Source organism: Taudactylus pleione, unplaced genomic scaffold (assembly GCF_031769625.1).
Source record: "Taudactylus pleione unplaced genomic scaffold, aTauple2 ptg000282l, whole genome shotgun sequence".
Lineage (NCBI taxonomy): Eukaryota > Metazoa > Chordata > Amphibia > Anura > Myobatrachidae > Taudactylus > Taudactylus pleione.
The window spans coordinates 13,556,494-13,569,174 of record NW_028284684.1 but is presented as its reverse complement, the minus strand read 5'-3'; the positions used below and the strand labels follow the sequence as shown (position 1 = coordinate 13,569,174).

The window sequence follows — 12,681 nt, the reverse complement described above, 5'->3', positions numbered from 1 at the left end:
TGCCATAACATTTGTATTATTATTTTTCCACTGTGTCTGAAATGGAATTTTGGAGAAATAAAAGTTATAGCCTCCCCGTCGGGGAATTGAACCCCGGTCTCCCGCGTGACAGGCGGGGATACTCACCACTATACTAACGAGGATCGGCTGTGTGCTGTGATTTCTGGTCCAGTCCAGAAAAGTGATGTTCAACTAAGAGTTGTTATAATTTCCTTGGGTAATGAAAATGATTGAAATCATTTATACATCAATTTGTTAGTGTACTCTTTCACCATATATCAGATCCATGTCGATTCTTCTGCATCATGAGCTAGGTCAAATGCTTATAGAAATTGCCCCAGCTATCATTTTCTTACTCTACCCATGTCCGATAATCCCTGGACTGAGATGTTCTAGGATTTTACTGTTGATTTGCCAGTGTTTATAGGTATTTCTATGAATTGATTTATGGTTGACCATTTCTGATGCTTGATTGTATATTTAGTAATTCAAGATCCTTTAAAAAGCTCAAATGAATTTAGCAAAACCCATTACCCCTTATCAACTTTTTTCTAATTAGAATTTGCTTAGAAATCCTTGAATGGCTAAAAGACTATTATGCTAGAGACCAATGGTAGCTCTGCATGAGGAATATTAAACTCCAAATCTCTTCTGCTAAATTATGCCCAAATTATGTGAATGCTATAAAAATTGATAATTTATTCTATTATTCAGCTACTGTTTCCAACTTAATTAAAAAAAATATATATATGTATATATTCACTCTTCTTTTAAGGCACCAATAAATATCTATGCATTTTCTGGATATTCTATACCATACAATTTTAATACATGGGAATCCTGAATATAAAGTCCAATAAATGCTGGATTTGCCATGTTGTACATGTTCTAAGCAATATCTTTTAGATTATAGCTGATATAGGGCCTGATTCAGAGCCGCTTGCTGCTAGTGAGTGCTTGCTCAGAACAAGGGCGGTTTTTTATGTTTTGTATTTGTTTTTTTCTTTCATCAGGCCGCTCGCTAAGCTGTGGGTGACCTCCCACAGCTTTTGCGAGTGGCCTGGAGCCCATCGCGATTATCGTGACCATCAGGCTTGCGAGGAGACCCTGTGGAAGGGTCTGAGCTCTCACAAGCCCGAGTAAACTTCCTGCTCTAATAGAACAGGAAGTCCACTACTGACATCACTAGTGATGTCAGTAGGGCCACCCACAAACACCAGGCGTTCCTAAGGGAATGCCTGCATTTGTGCAGCCACACCCCCCTCCCCGCATACAAAACGCGGTGAATTATCAATCAACATTGACAGCCGCTCCGTCTTGTAGCTAGACCCATATCGATGGAGCAGCCGTCGCTGGACGGATCTTACGCATGCACACGCCGGAGGCGGCGCATGGGTAGTGGGGGACCGTCGAACCACTTACGAGTGTTGTGCGCTTGCGAGTGTGTCTGAATCATGCCCATAGTCCTTAGGAAAATTTTTGGGTGCTTGCCAAAGACATGTAAATGAAGTGCTTGTTAAAAAATAAAATCCATTCTACTAACCATTGCAAAATGGAATTTGGGTCTTGAGGACCCACCTCATGGAGTTGGGCTTAGACAGCACATGAAAATTGCTTGAGAAGTTACTTGACCTATACTGTTCTTGAGAATGGGGCCCAACAATGTGGTCTTTCAATGCTAGAAATGTCAAAATAATTCTGAATGTTGTAGTTTGATGTCCTAGAAAATGTGTGCAGTTTTCATTCCAAAAAGTGGCATACACCAATATGCCAACCTCCTTGCCTATATTTTATTTCTACATATAAAAATGTAAGTATGTATAAACCTTCCCAAAATACCAAACCATTCTGATTTATTCCATAGCCACCTAACGCCAACAAATGGTAATAGAAGTATATCATTACAGTTGGTACATTTTGTTTTCTCTATCTGCTATTCCATTTGTATGGATCTATGAGGGTTTCCTTTAAGTACACATCTCAATATATTATAGTTTGGGTTGTTATTTATGCATGCCATAACATTTGTATTATTATTTTTCCACTGTGTCTGAAATGGAATATTGGAGAAATAAAAGTTATAGCCTCCCCGTCGGGGAATTGAACCCCGGTCTCCCGCGTGACAGGCGGGGATACTCACCACTATACTAACGAGGATTGGCTGTGTGCTGTGATTTCTGGTCCAGTCCAGAAAAGTGATGTTCAACTAAGAGTTGTTATAATTTCCTTGGGTAATGAAAATGATTGAAATCATTTATACATCAATTTGTTAGTGTACTCTTTCACCATATATCAGATCCATGTCGATTCTTCTGCATCATGAGCTAGGTCAAATGCTTATAGAAATTGCCCCAGCTATCATTTTCTTACTCTACCCATGTCCGATAATCCCTGGACTGAGATGTTCTAGGATTTTACTGTTGATTTGCCAGTGTTTATAGGTATTTCTATGAATTGATATATGGTTGACCATTTCTGATGCTTGATTGTATATTTAGTAATTCAAGATCCTTTAAAAAGCTCAAATGAATTTAGCAAAACCCATTACCCCTTATCAACTTTTTTCTAATTAGAATTTGCTTAGAAATCCTTGAATGGCTAAAAGACTATTATGCTAGAGACCAATGGTAGCTCTGCATGAGGAATATTAAACTCCAAATCTCTTCTGCTAAATTATGCCCAAATTATGTGAATGCTATAAAAATTGATAATTTATTCTATTATTCAGCTACTGTTTCCAACTTAATTAAAAAATATATATATATGTATATATTCACTCTTCTTTTAAGGCACCAATAAATATCTATGCATTTTCTGGATATTCTATACCATACAATTTTAATACATGGGAATCCTGAATATAAAGTCCAATAAATGCTGGATTTGCCATGTTGTACATGTTCTAAGCAATATCTTTTAGATTATAGCTGATATAGGGCCTGATTCAGAGCCGCTTGCTGCTAGTGAGTGCTTGCTCAGAACAAGGGCGGTTTTTTATGTTTTGTATTTGTTTTTTTCTTTCATCAGGCCGCTCGCTAAGCTGTGGGTGACCTCCCACAGCTTTTGCGAGTGGCCTGGAGCCCATCGCGATTATCGTGACCATCAGGCTTGCGAGGAGACCCTGTGGAAGGGTCTGAGCTCTCACAAGCCCGAGTAAACTTCCTGCTCTAATAGAACAGGAAGTCCACTACTGACATCACTAGTGATGTCAGTAGGGCAACCCACAAACACCAGGCGTTCCTAAGGGAATGCCTGCATTTGTGCAGCCACCCCCCCCTCCCCGCATACAAAACGCGGTGAGTTATCAATCAACATTGACAGCCGCTCCGTCTTGTAGCTAGACCCATATCGATGGAGCAGCCGTCGCTGGACGGATCTTGCGCATGCACACGCCGGAGGCGGCGCATGGGTAGTGGGGGACCGTCGAACCACTTACGAGTGTTGTGCGCTTGCGAGTGTGTCTGAATCATGCCCATAGTCCTTAGGAAAATTTTTGGGTGCTTGCCAAAGACATGTAAATGAAGTGCTTGTTAAAAAATAAAATCCATTCTACTAACCATTGCAAAATGGAATTTGGGTCTTGAGGACCCACCTCATGGAGTTGGGCTTAGACAGCACAAGAAAATTGCTTGAGAAGTTACTTGACCTATACTGTTCTTGAGAATGGGGCCCAACAATGTGGTCTTTCAATGCTAGAAATGTCAAAATAATTCTGAATGTTGTAGTTTGATGTCCTAGAAAATGTGTGCAGTTTTCATTCCAAAAAGTGGCATACACCAATATGCCAACCTCCTTGCCTATATTTTATTTCTACATATAAAAATGTAAGTATGTATAAACCTTCCCAAAATACCAAACCATTCTGATTTATTCCATAGCCACCTAACGCCAACAAATGGTAATAGAAGTATATCATTACAGTTGGTACATTTTGTTTTCTCTATCTGCTATTCCATTTGTATGGATCTATGAGGGTTTCCTTTAAGTACACATCTCAATATATTATAGTTTGGGTTGTTATTTATGCATGCCATAACATTTGTATTATTATTTTTCCACTGTGTCTGAAATGGAATATTGGAGAAATAAAAGTTATAGCCTAACCGTCGGGGAATTGAACCCCAGTCTCCCGCGTGACAGGCGGGGATACTCACCACTATACTAACGAGGATCGGCTGTGTGCTGTGATTTCTGGTCCAGTCCAGAAAAGTGATGTTCAACTAAGAGTTGTTATAATTTCCTTGGGTAATGAAAATGATTGAAATCATTTATACATCAATTTGTTAGTGTACTCTTTCACCATATATCAGATCCATGTCGATTCTTCTGCATCATGAGCTAGGTCAAATGCTTATAGAAATTGCCCCAGCTATCATTTTCTTACTCTACCCATGTCCGATAATCCCTGGACTGAGATGTTCTAGGATTTTACTGTTGATTTGCCAGTGTTTATAGGTATTTCTATGAATTGATTTATGGTTGACCATTTCTGATGCTTGATTGTATATTTAGTAATTCAAGATCCTTTAAAAAGCTCAAATGAATTTAGCAAAACCCATTACCCCTTATCAACTTTTTTCTAATTAGAATTTGCTTAGAAATCCTTGAATGGCTAAAAGACTATTATGCTAGAGACCAATGGTAGCTCTGCATGAGGAATATTAAACTCCAAATCTCTTCTGCTAAATTATGCCCAAATTATGTGAATGCTATAAAAATTGATAATTTATTCTATTATTCAGCTACTGTTTCCAACTTAATTAAAAAAAATATATATATGTATATATTCACTCTTCTTTTAAGGCACCAATAAATATCTATGCATTTTCTGGATATTCTATACCATACAATTTTAATACATGGGAATCCTGAATATAAAGTCCAATAAATGCTGGATTTGCCATGTTGTACATGTTCTAAGCAATATCTTTTAGATTATAGCTGATATAGGGCCTGATTCAGAGCCGCTTGCTGCTAGTGAGTGCTTGCTCAGAACAAGGGCGTTTTTTTATGTTTTGTATTTGTTTTTTTCTTTCATCAGGCCGCTCGCTAAGCTGTGGGTGACCTCCCACAGCTTTTGCGAGTGGCCTGGAGCCCATCGCGATTATCGTGACCATCAGGCTTGCGAGGAGACCCTGTGGAAGGGTCTGAGCTCTCACAAGCCCGAGTAAACTTCCTGCTCTAATAGAACAGGAAGTCCACTACTGACATCACTAGTGATGTCAGTAGGGCCACCCACAAACACCAGGCGTTCCTAAGGGAATGCCTGCATTTGTGCAGCCACCCCCCCCTCCCCGCATACAAAACGCGGTGAGTTATCAATCAACATTGACAGCCGCTCCGTCTTGTAGCTAGACCCATATCGATGGAGCAGCCGTCGCTGGACGGATCTTGCGCATGCACACGCCGGAGGCGGCGCATGGGTAGTGGGGGACCGTCGAACCTCTTACGAGTGTTGTGCGCTTGCGAGTGTGTCTGAATCATGCCCATAGTCCTTAGGAAAATTTTTGGGTGCTTGCCAAAGACATGTAAATGAAGTGCTTGTTAAAAAATAAAATCCATTCTACTAACCATTGCAAAATGGAATTTGGGTCTTGAGGACCCACCTCATGGAGTTGGGCTTAGACAGCACAAGAAAATTGCTTGAGAAGTTACTTGACCTATACTGTTCTTGAGAATGGGGCCCAATAATGTGGTCTTTCAATGCTAGAAATGTCAAAATAATTCTGAATGTTGTAGTTTGATGTCCTAGAAAATGTGTGCAGTTTTCATTCCAAAAAGTGGCATACACCAATATGCCAACCTCCTTGCCTATATTTTATTTCTACATATAAAAATGTAAGTATGTATAAACCTTCCCAAAATACCAAACCATTCTGATTTATTCCATAGCCACCTAACGCCAACAAATGGTAATAGAAGTATATCATTACAGTTGGTACATTTTGTTTTCTCTATCTGATATTCCATTTGTATGGATCTATGAGGGTTTCCTTTAAGTACACATCTCAATATATTATAGTTTGGGTTGTTATTTATGCATGCCATAACATTTGTATTATTATTTTTCCACTGTGTCTGAAATGGAATATTGGAGAAATAAAAGTTATAGCCTCCCCGTCGGGGAATTGAACCCCGGTCTCCCGCGTGACAGGCGGGGATACTCACCACTATACTAACGAGGATCGGCTGTGTGCTGTGATTTCTGGTCCAGTCCAGAAAAGTGATGTTCAACTAAGAGTTGTTATAATTTCCTTGGGTAATGAAAATGATTGAAATCATTTATACATCAATTTGTTAGTGTACTCTTTCACCATATATCAGATCCATGTCGATTCTTCTGCATCATGAGCTAGGTCAAATGCTTATAGAAATTGCCCCAGCTATCATTTTCTTACTCTACCCATGTCCGATAATCCCTGGACTGAGATGTTCTAGGATTTTACTGTTGATTTGCCAGTGTTTATAGGTATTTCTATGAATTGATTTATGGTTGACCATTTCTGATGCTTGATTGTATATTTAGTAATTCAAGATCCTTTAAAAAGCTCAAATGAATTTAGCAAAACCCATTACCCCTTATCAACTTTTTTCTAATTAGAATTTGCTTAGAAATCCTTGAATGGCTAAAAGACTATTATGCTAGAGACCAATGGTAGCTCTGCATGAGGAATATTAAACTCCAAATCTCTTCTGCTAAATTATGCCCAAATTATGTGAATGCTATAAAAATTGATAATTTATTCTATTATTCAGCTACTGTTTCCAACTTAATTAAAAAAAATATATATATGTATATATTCACTCTTCTTTTAAGGCACCAATAAATATCTATGCATTTTCTGGATATTCTATACCATACAATTTTAATACATGGGAATCCTGAATATAAAGTCCAATAAATGCTGGATTTGCCATGTTGTACATGTTCTAAGCAATATCTTTTAGATTATAGCTGATATAGGGCCTGATTCAGAGCCGCTTGCTGCTAGTGAGTGCTTGCTCAGAACAAGGGCGGTTTTTTATGTTTTGTATTTGTTTTTTTCTTTCATCAGGCCGCTCGCTAAGCTGTGGGTGACCTCCCACAGCTTTTGCGAGTGGCCTGGAGCCCATCGCGATTATCGTGACCATCAGGCTTGCGAGGAGACCCTGTGGAAGGGTCTGAGCTCTCACAAGCCCGAGTAAACTTCCTGCTCTAATAGAACAGGAAGTCCACTACTGACATCACTAGTGATGTCAGTAGGGCCACCCACAAACACCAGGCGTTCCTAAGGGAATGCCTGCATTTGTGCAGCCACACCCCCCTCCCCGCATACAAAACGCGGTGAATTATCAATCAACATTGACAGCCGCTCCGTCTTGTAGCTAGACCCATATCGATGGAGCAGCCGTCGCTGGACGGATCTTACGCATGCACACGCCGGAGGCGGCGCATGGGTAGTGGGGGACCGTCGAACCACTTACGAGTGTTGTGCGCTTGCGAGTGTGTCTGAATCATGCCCATAGTCCTTAGGAAAATTTTTGGGTGCTTGCCAAAGACATGTAAATGAAGTGCTTGTTAAAAAATAAAATCCATTCTACTAACCATTGCAAAATGGAATTTGGGTCTTGAGGACCCACCTCATGGAGTTGGGCTTAGACAGCACATGAAAATTGCTTGAGAAGTTACTTGACCTATACTGTTCTTGAGAATGGGGCCCAACAATGTGGTCTTTCAATGCTAGAAATGTCAAAATAATTCTGAATGTTGTAGTTTGATGTCCTAGAAAATGTGTGCAGTTTTCATTCCAAAAAGTGGCATACACCAATATGCCAACCTCCTTGCCTATATTTTATTTCTACATATAAAAATGTAAGTATGTATAAACCTTCCCAAAATACCAAACCATTCTGATTTATTCCATAGCCACCTAACGCCAACAAATGGTAATAGAAGTATATCATTACAGTTGGTACATTTTGTTTTCTCTATCTGCTATTCCATTTGTATGGATCTATGAGGGTTTCCTTTAAGTACACATCTCAATATATTATAGTTTGGGTTGTTATTTATGCATGCCATAACATTTGTATTATTATTTTTCCACTGTGTCTGAAATGGAATATTGGAGAAATAAAAGTTATAGCCTCCCCGTCGGGGAATTGAACCCCGGTCTCCCGCGTGACAGGCGGGGATACTCACCACTATACTAACGAGGATTGGCTGTGTGCTGTGATTTCTGGTCCAGTCCAGAAAAGTGATGTTCAACTAAGAGTTGTTATAATTTCCTTGGGTAATGAAAATGATTGAAATCATTTATACATCAATTTGTTAGTGTACTCTTTCACCATATATCAGATCCATGTCGATTCTTCTGCATCATGAGCTAGGTCAAATGCTTATAGAAATTGCCCCAGCTATCATTTTCTTACTCTACCCATGTCCGATAATCCCTGGACTGAGATGTTCTAGGATTTTACTGTTGATTTGCCAGTGTTTATAGGTATTTCTATGAATTGATATATGGTTGACCATTTCTGATGCTTGATTGTATATTTAGTAATTCAAGATCCTTTAAAAAGCTCAAATGAATTTAGCAAAACCCATTACCCCTTATCAACTTTTTTCTAATTAGAATTTGCTTAGAAATCCTTGAATGGCTAAAAGACTATTATGCTAGAGACCAATGGTAGCTCTGCATGAGGAATATTAAACTCCAAATCTCTTCTGCTAAATTATGCCCAAATTATGTGAATGCTATAAAAATTGATAATTTATTCTATTATTCAGCTACTGTTTCCAACTTAATTAAAAAAAATATATATATGTATATATTCACTCTTCTTTTAAGGCACCAATAAATATCTATGCATTTTCTGGATATTCTATACCATACAATTTTAATACATGGGAATCCTGAATATAAAGTCCAATAAATGCTGGATTTGCCATGTTGTACATGTTCTAAGCAATATCTTTTAGATTATAGCTGATATAGGGCCTGATTCAGAGCCGCTTGCTGCTAGTGAGTGCTTGCTCAGAACAAGGGCGTTTTTTTATGTTTTGTATTTGTTTTTTTCTTTCATCAGGCCGCTCGCTAAGCTGTGGGTGACCTCCCACAGCTTTTGCGAGTGGCCTGGAGCCCATCGCGATTATCGTGACCATCAGGCTTGCGAGGAGACCCTGTGGAAGGGTCTGAGCTCTCACAAGCCCGAGTAAACTTCCTGCTCTAATAGAACAGGAAGTCCACTACTGACATCACTAGTGATGTCAGTAGGGCCACCCACAAACACCAGGCGTTCCTAAGGGAATGCCTGCATTTGTGCAGCCACCCCCCCCTCCCCGCATACAAAACGCGGTGAGTTATCAATCAACATTGACAGCCGCTACGTCTTGTAGCTAGACCCATATCGATGGAGCAGCCGTCGCTGGACGGATCTTGCGCATGCACACGCCGGAGGCGGCGCATGGGTAGTGGGGGACCGTCGAACCTCTTACGAGTGTTGTGCGCTTGCGAGTGTGTCTGAATCATGCCCATAGTCCTTAGGAAAATTTTTGGGTGCTTGCCAAAGACATGTAAATGAAGTGCTTGTTAAAAAATAAAATCCATTCTACTAACCATTGCAAAATGGAATTTGGGTCTTGAGGACCCACCTCATGGAGTTGGGCTTAGACAGCACAAGAAAATTGCTTGAGAAGTTACTTGACCTATACTGTTCTTGAGAATGGGGCCCAATAATGTGGTCTTTCAATGCTAGAAATGTCAAAATAATTCTGAATGTTGTAGTTTGATGTCCTAGAAAATGTGTGCAGTTTTCATTCCAAAAAGTGGCATACACCAATATGCCAACCTCCTTGCCTATATTTTATTTCTACATATAAAAATGTAAGTATGTATAAACCTTCCCAAAATACCAAACCATTCTGATTTATTCCATAGCCACCTAACGCCAACAAATGGTAATAGAAGTATATCATTACAGTTGGTACATTTTGTTTTCTCTATCTGATATTCCATTTGTATGGATCTATGAGGGTTTCCTTTAAGTACACATCTCAATATATTATAGTTTGGGTTGTTATTTATGCATGCCATAACATTTGTATTATTATTTTTCCACTGTGTCTGAAATGGAATATTGGAGAAATAAAAGTTATAGCCTCCCCGTCGGGGAATTGAACCCCGGTCTCCCGCGTGACAGGCGGGGATACTCACCACTATACTAACGAGGATCGGCTGTGTGCTGTGATTTCTGGTCCAGTCCAGAAAAGTGATGTTCAACTAAGAGTTGTTATAATTTCCTTGGGTAATGAAAATGATTGAAATCATTTATACATCAATTTGTTAGTGTACTCTTTCACCATATATCAGATCCATGTCGATTCTTCTGCATCATGAGCTAGGTCAAATGCTTATAGAAATTGCCCCAGCTATCATTTTCTTACTCTACCCATGTCCGATAATCCCTGGACTGAGATGTTCTAGGATTTTACTGTTGATTTGCCAGTGTTTATAGGTATTTCTATGAATTGATTTATGGTTGACCATTTCTGATGCTTGATTGTATATTTAGTAATTCAAGATCCTTTAAAAAGCTCAAATGAATTTAGCAAAACCCATTACCCCTTATCAACTTTTTTCTAATTAGAATTTGCTTAGAAATCCTTGAATGGCTAAAAGACTATTATGCTAGAGACCAATGGTAGCTCTGCATGAGGAATATTAAACTCCAAATCTCTTCTGCTAAATTATGCCCAAATTATGTGAATGCTATAAAAATTGATAATTTATTCTATTATTCAGCTACTGTTTCCAACTTAATTAAAAAAAATATATATATGTATATATTCACTCTTCTTTTAAGGCACCAACAAATATCTATGCATTTTCTGGATATTCTATACCATACAATTTTAATACATGGGAATCCTGAATATAAAGTCCAATAAATGCTGGATTTGCCATGTTGTACATGTTCTAAGCAATATCTTTTAGATTATAGCTGATATAGGGCCTGATTCAGAGCCGCTTGCTGCTAGTGAGTGCTTGCTCAGAACAAGGGTGGTTTTTTATGTTTTGTATTTGTTTTTTTCTTTCATCAGGCCACTCGCTAAGCTGTGGGTGACCTCCCACAGCTTTTGCGAGTGGCCTGGAGCCCATCGCGATTATCTTGACCATCAGGCTTGTGAGGAGACCCTGTGGAAGGGTCTGAGCTCTCACAAGCCCGAGTAAACTTCCTGCTCTAATAGAACAGGAAGTCCACTACTGACATCACTAGTGATGTCAGTAGGGCCAACCACAAACACCAGGCATTCCTAAGGGAATGCCTGCATTTGTGCAGCCACCCCCCCCTCCCCACATACAAAACGCGGTGAGTTATCAATCAACATTGACAGCCGCTCCGTTTTTTAGCTAGACCCATATCGATGGAGCAGCCGTCGCTGGACGGATCTTGCGCATGCACACGCCGGAGGCGGCGCATGGGTAGTGGGGGACCGTCGAACCACTTACGAGTGTTGTGCGCTTGCGAGTGTGTCTGAATCATGCCCATAGTCCTTAGGAAAATTTTTGGGTGCTTGCCAAAGACATGTAAATGAAGTGCTTGTTAAAAAATAAAATCCATTCTACTAACCATTGCAAAATGGAATTTGGGTCTTGAGGACCCACCTCATGGAGTAGGGCTTAGACAGCACAAGAAAATTGCTTGAGAAGTTACTTGACCTATACTGTTCTTGAGAATGGGGCCCAACAATGTGGTCTTTCAATGCTAGAAATGTCAAAATAATTCTGAATGTTGTAGTTTGATGTCCTAGAAAATGTGTGCAGTTTTCATTCCAAAAAGTGGCATACACCAATATGCCAACCTCCTTGCCTATATTTTATTTCTACATATAAAAATGTAAGTATGTATAAACCTTCCCAAAATACCAAACCATTCTGATTTATTCCATAGCCACCTAACGCCAACAAATGGTAATAGAAGTATATCATTACAGTTGGTACATTTTGTTTTCTCTATCTGCTATTCCATTTGTATGGATCTATGAGGGTTTCCTTTAAGTACACATCTCAATATATTATAGTTTGGGTTGTTATTTATGCATGCCATAACATTTGTATTATTATTTTTCCACTGTGTCTGAAATGGAATATTGGAGAAATAAAAGTTATAGACCCCCCGTCGGGGAATTCAACCCCGGTCTCCCGCGTGACAGGCAGGGACACTCACCACTATACTAACGAGGATCAGCTGTGTGCTGTGATTTCTGGTCCAGTCTTGAAAGTGATTTTCAACTAAGAGTTGTTATAATTTCCTTGGGTAATGAAAATGATTGAAATCATTTATACATCAAATTGTTAGTGTACTCTTTCACCATATATCAGATCCATGTCGATTCTTCTGCATCATGAGCTAGGTCAAATGCTTATAGAAATTGCCCCAGCTATCATTTTCTTACTCTACCCATGTCCGATAATCCCTGGACTGAGAGATTCTAGGATTTTACTGTTGATTTGCCAGTGTTTATAGGTATTTCTATGAATTGATTTATGGTTGACCATTTCTGATGCTTGATTGTATATTTAGTAATTCAAGATCCTTTAAAAAGCTCAAATGAATTTAGCAAAACCCATTACCCCTTATCAACTTTTTTCTAATTAGAATTTGCTTAGAAATCCTTGAATGGCTAAAAGACTATTA

The 12,681-nt window shown here is 39.2% G+C and overlaps 5 non-coding genes across 5 annotated transcripts; all 5 read right to left on the bottom strand.

Annotated features, from left to right (window-relative positions):
• Positions 1–71: 71 nt before the first annotated feature.
• TRNAD-GUC (transfer RNA aspartic acid (anticodon GUC)) lies at positions 72–143 on the bottom strand. Its single transcript has one exon. It is a non-coding gene; the product is annotated as a tRNA-Asp (tRNA).
• A 1,942-nt stretch (positions 144–2,085) lies between these two features.
• On the bottom strand, positions 2,086–2,157 carry TRNAD-GUC (transfer RNA aspartic acid (anticodon GUC)). Its single transcript has one exon. It is a non-coding gene; the product is annotated as a tRNA-Asp (tRNA).
• Positions 2,158–6,113: 3,956 nt separating this feature from the next.
• TRNAD-GUC (transfer RNA aspartic acid (anticodon GUC)) lies at positions 6,114–6,185 on the bottom strand. The gene has a single exon. It is a non-coding gene; the product is annotated as a tRNA-Asp (tRNA).
• A 1,942-nt stretch (positions 6,186–8,127) lies between these two features.
• TRNAD-GUC (transfer RNA aspartic acid (anticodon GUC)) lies at positions 8,128–8,199 on the bottom strand. The gene has a single exon. It is a non-coding gene; the product is annotated as a tRNA-Asp (tRNA).
• A 1,942-nt stretch (positions 8,200–10,141) lies between these two features.
• On the bottom strand, positions 10,142–10,213 carry TRNAD-GUC (transfer RNA aspartic acid (anticodon GUC)). Its single transcript has one exon. It is a non-coding gene; the product is annotated as a tRNA-Asp (tRNA).
• Positions 10,214–12,681: the final 2,468 nt, after the last annotated feature.